The 8,311-nt window shown below is 38.6% G+C and overlaps 1 long non-coding RNA gene across 1 annotated transcript in view; it reads left to right on the top strand.

Annotated features, from left to right (window-relative positions):
• The window catches only part of LOC139025502 (uncharacterized), a 4,893-nt gene extending 68 nt beyond the window's left edge, over positions 1 to 4,825 (top strand). Inside the window, exon 2 of the long non-coding RNA XR_011477092.1 lies at positions 4,141 to 4,825. This is a non-coding gene — a long non-coding RNA (uncharacterized lncRNA). The remainder of the gene's footprint in view (positions 1 to 4,140) is intronic.
• Positions 4,826 to 8,311: the final 3,486 nt, after the last annotated feature.

Raw genomic sequence — 8,311 nt, 5'->3', positions numbered from 1 at the left:
AGTCTGGTGTATACATATACATGTAACAGAGTAGTTGGCGCAATTGTCATGTATGCGTCCCAAAGCGCGGTTATTCTTTTGGCTCGCCTTATGTCTGTAGTGCACACACTCAACTTTTGACCATGAAGATGTTTGCCAGACACGCAGAAGGAATTTATGTGTAGATCCATTAGGGAATATTTACTGGAATAAAACAAAGTCACCGATATGAGCGATCATTAAGTGATTGGTGCAAATGTAAGCCGCAATTTTTAGACTCCTTGTATGCCAGTACTGGCCCACCAGGGCGTTTACGATAAAATACGGAAGATCCGATTTCCGTATTTATTCACCCTATTGAAAAGCATTTTATTATAATATCATATATTTGTCTCTTCTAAAAAATGAATAAAGTGTATTCCCTGGTATGGACCATATTAGTTAGACGAACATAAATCAAGGTCTCGTCAATTTCTGTCCTGATTGTTGATTATACAGATATGAAGTGTAGTCCTATGATCTTGAGAACGTCGTGTGCTGCCAGTCTGAGGCTGAGTGTAGTAGGATAAGGGTGGACATCTATGCAGCCAGGCGCTTCATTATGACATTTCATTCAAACTAGCACTTTCCTTTGCGTTTTTGCTCTCAGAGCAGGCGGTCTAGTACCCAACTTGCTGTCAAGCAAGCTGTTATTATGCATGACTTCAAGCCATATCAGACGGCTCTCCGAGGATTAGATTCTGGTCAATACTAAAGTGCCTTATTAGCAACATCCAACAGTCAAAGTATATGCAATACCCATTAATAGTATAGAGAGAAATAGTCCTCAACTACTATTACTAACATACACTAACACCTGTCATTAAACCTGGGTAATACTTGGAAGACTTCATGTTAAAGGAACCACCAGCGTTTCATATGTTCTCATGTTCTAGAGCAAAGGAACTTAAAACGTTAGATTGTTGTTTTAGCTCCACACCCCCAATGCGCCGACCCCCTACTTGCCAGCCTTTTACTTCTCCTCCCTTTCTTTTGCAACCACTGGCGTTCCCCCCTCTGAAACTCAAAGAATCCCCCTCTTGACAATTGTCTTTTGGCGATCCTTCATTTAAACACCTCATAGTGTCAAAACATGTTGTTCTAATTATTTTTAATTCTGAGACTCCAACTTCGATTTTATTGATGTATTATACTTTTAGAAGCTAACTAAAAATATAGAGTGGTCCCTCATCTTGGTATTCCATCCGTCAGTATTGTTGTATTGTCATTAATTACAAATATATATATAATATCGGCTTTTTTTTTGGTGCTCCAATATTGGTATCTGTAATTGGCGTTGAAAACTCCACAATCGGTCGATCACACCTCTACGTAAATTCATTGAAACGTGGGTCCGCTCTGCCGAAGTCGTCACTGAACAATGAAAGAATGAGAGCATTATAAATGGAACCGCCACACATCTGACGCGGAGACTGTTCACGCTTGTTGCCAAGGTAAACATTCAGACAAACCCAATCAACGGCAGAGTAATTTCACGGCAACAGAATGGCGAACACAAGATAGCCCATAGCGTGCAAATACTGTGGAAGATGCACACGAAGACGCAAAAGAGACTGCCCTGCCTATGGACAACATGCAGAACTTGTGGAACTAATAATCACTTTGGACCAAAAGTTGTGTCTCAAAAGCAAAAGAAGGATGAGTTGAGGGCAAGAATTCACTGTGTTTGATGATGTCACTACATTGAATCAAGTAACAGTGAATAGTGACATTTTACATGTATGAATCCCATTGGGGAGTTTGTACACTCAAGAGGGTGACGAAATTGTTTGTGACAAAAACACACAAACAAGCAACCAACAATGTCAACTGGATTCGGTGCTACGTGCAACGTATGAGCTACAAGACAAAATCCAATCTGGAACCTGACCACACCATCTCTTGCCAGCGATACTAGACTAAGCTGCTACCCAGGAGAGCTAATGAGCTCTATGGGCACCTTTGGAAGACGAATTGTGTTATTGCGGGGAGACAAATACAAGGCTGGAGTTTGAGATCGTGAAAGCATGTAAACCATCCTCTCGTTCTCATGAGGCTATAGCATTTGAGAACGCCTGGAACTGATGCAGTTACGCGTACCAAATGACCTGCACATCGTGGAGCATGGTCCGAATCCATGGACTCCAAAGAAACTACTAAGACAGATATGACTGATGTAGTTCAACCAGACCCTGTTTGAATCAGTACCTGGAGAGGTAACATTTTGAATTTGGATGACAGTTGGTCACTCCAGTCTATGTGCTTCTCGTTAATGTGCCCATTGCAATGAAAAGTGGCTGTGAAGGCCCACCTGGACAAGTAATGAGGCCGATGGCCACATGACATCTGTGACTGAACCAACTGACTGGATCAGGCATATGGTCATTAGTGAAAAAACAGAGTGAAGCGAAGAGTCCGACCCAAGCCATTGAACCAAAGAACTGAAACGTTCCACTACATATCCAAACTGGAGGTGTCCTCTAACAAGCTTCCCAAGGCCAGGATTTTTCACCTTGGTGGATGCCGCGAGAATGCATTCCATGAAATTAAGTAAAGCAGCTTCATGACTACCTTCTGAACCCCCTGGGGGTTGGAAACAACTGACTCAATCGCTCCCTTTGGTGTCTCCGAGGGGCCTGAGGTAGACCAACACAAGCAAGCACGACGTTACTGCTTGGCTCAAGGGAATTGAAACCCTCGCCGATGGAATGTCCTGATCGTAAGGATGTGGGTGACACGACGAAGAGCAGACTGCGTGACGCACAGTGTGAAGCTCCTGGCACTAGAATGAGCATTGCCGATCAGTTAAGCTTACGTTTGGCCTGAAGAAGCTGCAGTTCAAGGGTGAAAAAGACTTCGCCCCCTGACAACATCAACAAACTCTACTCAACTTCCATGAGGACCACACATGTTCTCTCCTTGGTTTAAGTTGTATTAAAAAAGGCAGTACGCACATAGTGTGTTCGTTACGTGGAGCCCAATAGTACCCTTGGATCAATGGCTTTTTGGGAGTCAGACTCAACTCCAGAGGGAACGCGAATGATCCCTAAAGTTTTGTAAATTCACGTTCCTGACTCGCAAAAGGAGTACAGCTGCGGGCGTCTCTCACCACTTGTGTTCACCTACTACTCATTACAGCAGTCTGATGCACGCTCTTCATGTCAACGCTCGCCGGACCTGCTGGAACTAGAGACAAACATGGAACTGGCTATCAAACACGAGGCCATCAGTGCAGGAGCTTAAATCTCCTGGGCTCAATGCCCATATAGCCTGTTTGTTGCTTCTAAGCTAACGACAGTTTAACGAGCCTGTCACAATCCAGGAGCTGACCTCAAGGCAATGTGGAACTACTTTTGTCCAGGTTGGATGTGCCTGCCTTGTGCAGGACAGGAATAGCGGGCCCCGTGTGCTAGGTTTTGCCTCGAGAGCGCGGTCATCCCCACCGAGCATAATGTAGGGAATAAAACTATGCAAAATTGAGAAAGAGTGCCCTCAGCATCTGTCTGCTCGTGACCTGCCAGTCTTCCATAGATTATATGGTTCACAAGCTGAAACTGACCCAACAAACCCTCATTGCCATATTCAGTTAAAAATCTCCTAATGAGCCCAAGTATTGCTTCAAAGCAATGCTCCTGACTCTAGCAAAATTACGAGCCTGAAGGTCATTACCAAGCCGGGACCAGAGAGAGATGGGTATACGACACCTATTTGGGACGACATGCTGAGCAGGGGCAAACAACCAACATAGGCAGAGGCTCACCCTGCCTATCAAGGCGGCCATGCCCATCTGTTTGCTACAGCAGGACACCAAGATGTTCAACAGATCAACTTCAAGGCGCCAGATCTAACTTAAAGCATCCCAGCGTCACCGCCTAGCCCAAGATTCAGACAACACATTCTGACATCAGTGCCGAAACACGTCAGGCTGGCAGTACTGAAGTCCACTGGTTCTACACTTTTGGCCATACTGAGGAGGAGAAAAACCAACATTTCACAGCGAGAAGAAATATACTGCGACCTACTTTTCGAGACGAACGGGGAAATCGGGGAGAGGGAGCGAAAAATAGCAATCTTGGGGGTTCAAGGAGTAGGAGGAGTGCAATTATCGATGTGTCCCAAAAGTCCCCCTTGACAACGGTCCCCCTGACAACATCAACAAACTACAAGACAGTCCTGGTTGTGTTAAAAACGCCTGTGTTGTTACTGCCATTTTGTCATGTTTGGGAGTAGACCAACAAGGACGGTATCGTTTTGTAACATTATCCCCTGCGGCATCCTATTCTCTACACATAGTGCACTACTTTTGTCCAGGGCCCTGGCCAAAAGTAGTGCACTATGTAGGGAATAGGGTGCCATTTGGGACACCTCCTCTCTGTGTTGACAGCTTGATGGTAAGGACTAATGGAAGTAAATACAAGGCTGGTTGTTGAAGGTGTGGACCCAGAAGCAATAGGGTAGAACAGAGGACTTCTGTCAAAGCAAACAGAGCATAACGGACTAAGAACTAGGGCTGGGTTCAATCCCTAGGTCAGCGTTGTAGCAGGATTTTGAAATTTTAATTGACGGTAAAAGCTGAATATGTTAATAAAAGTTATTTAATTTCAAATGAATTTAAAAACGTTATTCGTTTCAATTAAGTTGAGATAAGTCTTTCAGCCTCTGGAATACGAACAAGTTTTTTCCTGAATTACTCATTGATGTTTCATTACCTGGTGCAAGCTAATGTATATAAAAGTGAATACCTTCAGAAGCAATGTAAGACTTATGATTGACACATTACTGATTAAATGAGACATTGATAACCTCATGTATTCATCCTGTTTTATTTTTTACAATGGAGAGACTGGTGGTACATAAGGAAAAGACGCATTTTGTGAAAAGCTTTCCGTTTCATTGTGAAGTGAAACTACGGAGAGGTGGTGAAATAGCTACATAGCCTAATAGCTTGTGATAATTCATAGAGGTAGAAAGAGGTTTATTTTGCATCTGTGCCATCCAATGGCTTCTGTGACAGCACGGGCAGCACCATTGAGGGCTTTCTCCATTTTAAAGTAGTCAATTTCTTCTTCTTCTACTTTGAGTTTTGTGTTGTCTGAACAGATRTAAAGCCAAAGTTGGTGATATACCGCCACCTGCTGGTATGGAATGTTCGCTCAGGAGTATTGTTCATTGGCTGATCCCTCCAGATGAGCTGAATGGAATTAGGAATTATGTGATTCTTTCTTAACCCATTGGAAGACCCACCCAGTTGACTACTTCAAAATGTCTAAAGTCCTCAATGGCGACGCTAAAACAGGCTATGGGGCACTACAGCAGTCTATCCAAGGCTATAGGTTAACAGTGAAAAAACAGGTGATTCAGATATTCATAGTGTTTAATTGTCACATGTACAGGGTTGCAGGTGTGATTTCAGTGTACACGTACAATCTTAGGCTCTGAGCTCCACATGCAAGGACTAAGTGAAATAAAACAATGAAAATGATCATGAAAAACACAACAAAATAGAACTATATACATCATAAGGGTAATCAGTGATGATAGAACTATATACATCTAGGGTATCAGTGATGATAGAACTATATACATCATAATGGTAGCAGTGATGAATAGAACTATATAACATCATAATGGTATCAGTGATGAATAGAACTATATACATCATAATGGTATCAGTGATGAAATAGAACTATATACATCATAATGGTATCATGATGAATAGAACTATATAACATCAATAATGGTATCAGTGATGAATAGAACTTAATCATCAATAAGGGTATCAGTGATGAATAAGAACTATATACATCATAAGGTATCAGTGATGAATAGAACTATATACATCATAATGGTTATCAGTGAGAATAGAACTATGATACATCATAAATGGTATCCAGTGGATGAATGAACTATATCATCATAAGGGTATCAGTGATGAATAGAACTATATACATCTAATGGTATCAGTGATGAATAGAACTATATACATCATAATGGTATACAGTGATGAATAGAACTATATACATCATAATGGTATCAGTGATGAATAGAACTATATACATCATAAGGGTATCAGTGATGAATAGAACCTATATACATCATAATGGTATCAGTGCATGAATAGAACTATATACATCATAATGGTATCAGTGATGAATAGAACTATATACATTCATAAATGGTATCAGTGATGAATAAACTATATACATCATAATGGTATCAGTGATGAATAGAACTATATACATCATAATGGTATCAGTGATGAATAGAATATAACATCATAATGGTATCAGTGATGAATAGTACACTATATACATCATAATTGGTATCAGTGATGAATAGAACTATGTACATCATAATGGTATCAGTTGATGAATAGAACTATATACATCATAATGGTATCAGTGATGAATAGAACTATATACATCATAATGGTATCAGTGATGAATATAACTATATACATCATAATGGTAGCAGTGATGAATAGAACATATACATCATAATGGTGGCAGTGATGAATAGAACTATACATCATAATGGTAGCATGTGATGCATATGACTAATACATCATAAGGGATCAGTGATGAATAGAACTATATACATTCATAATGGTAGCAGTGATGAATAGACTATACATCATAATGGTATCAGTGCTGAATAGAACTATATACATCATAATGGTACATGTGATGAATATATTATATACATCATAATGGTAGCAGTGATGAATAGAACTATATACATCATAATGTGGTCAGTGATGAATAGAACTGTATACATCATAAATGGGCAAGTGATGATAGAATATATACATATAATGATATCAGTGAGAATAGAACTATATACATCATAATGGTGCAGTGATGAATAGAACTATATACATCATAATGGTAATCAGTGATGAATAGAACTATATACATTCATAAGGGTATCAGTAGAATAGAACTATAATAAATCTAATGGTATTCAGTGATGAATAGAACTATATACATCATAATGGTATCAGTGATGAATAGAACTATATACATCATAATGGTATCAGTGATGAATAAAACTATATACATCATAATGGTATCAGTGATGAATAGAACTATATACATCATATGGTATCAGTGATGAAAAACATATACATCATAATGGTATCAGTGATGAATAAACTATAACATCATAATGGTATCAGTGATGAAATAGAACTATGACATCATAATGGTATCAGTGATGAATAGAACTATATACATCATAATGGTATCAGTGATGAATATAACTATATACATCATAATGGTATCAGTGATGAATATAACTATAACATCATAATGGTAGCAGTGATGAATAGAACTATCATCTAATGGTAGTGATGAATAGAACTATAATATAATGGTAGCAGTGTGCATATGACTATACATCAAAGGGTATCAGTGATGAATAGAACTATAATACATCATAATGGTAGCAGTGATGAATAGAAGCTATACATCATAATGGTATCATGTGCTGAATAGAACTATATACATCCATAATGGTAGCAGTGATGAAATATAATTATTAATCATAATGTAGCAGTGATGAATAGAACTATATCATCATAATGGTGCAGTGATGAATAGAACTGTATACATCATAATGGTGCAGTGATGAATAGAACTATATACATCATAATGAATATCAGTGATGAATAGAACTATATACATCATAATGGTATGCAGTGATGAATAAGAACTATATACATCATAATGGTAATAGCAGTGATGAATAGAACTATATAACTCATAATGGTAGGTGATGAATAAGCTATATAGCATCAATGGTGACATGATGAATAGAACTATATACATCATAATGGTGGCAGTGATGAATAGAACTATATACATCTAATGGTATAGTGATGAATAAACTATAATACATCATAATGGTATCAGTGATGAATAGAAACTATATACATCATAATGCGTAGCAGTGATGAATAGAACTATACATCATAATGGTGCAGTGATGAATAAACTATACATCATAATGGTGGCAGTGATGAATAGAACTATACACATAATGGTAGCAGTGATGAATAGAACTATATACATCAATAATGGTAGCAGTGATGAATAGAACTATATACATATAATGGTATTAGTGATGAATAGAACTATATCATCATAATGGTATCAGTGATGATAGAACTATATACATCATAATGGTAGCAGTGATGAATAGAAACTATACATCATAATGGTATCAGTGATGAATAGAACTATATACAATCATAATGGTATCAGTGATGAATAGAACTATATACATCATAATG

Source organism: Salvelinus sp. IW2-2015, unplaced genomic scaffold, assembly GCF_002910315.2.
Source record: "Salvelinus sp. IW2-2015 unplaced genomic scaffold, ASM291031v2 Un_scaffold2781, whole genome shotgun sequence".
NCBI classification, from domain to species: domain Eukaryota; kingdom Metazoa; phylum Chordata; class Actinopteri; order Salmoniformes; family Salmonidae; genus Salvelinus; species Salvelinus sp. IW2-2015.
The sequence above is the reverse complement of the archived record's forward strand: the minus strand, read 5'-3'. Positions and strand labels throughout refer to the sequence as shown.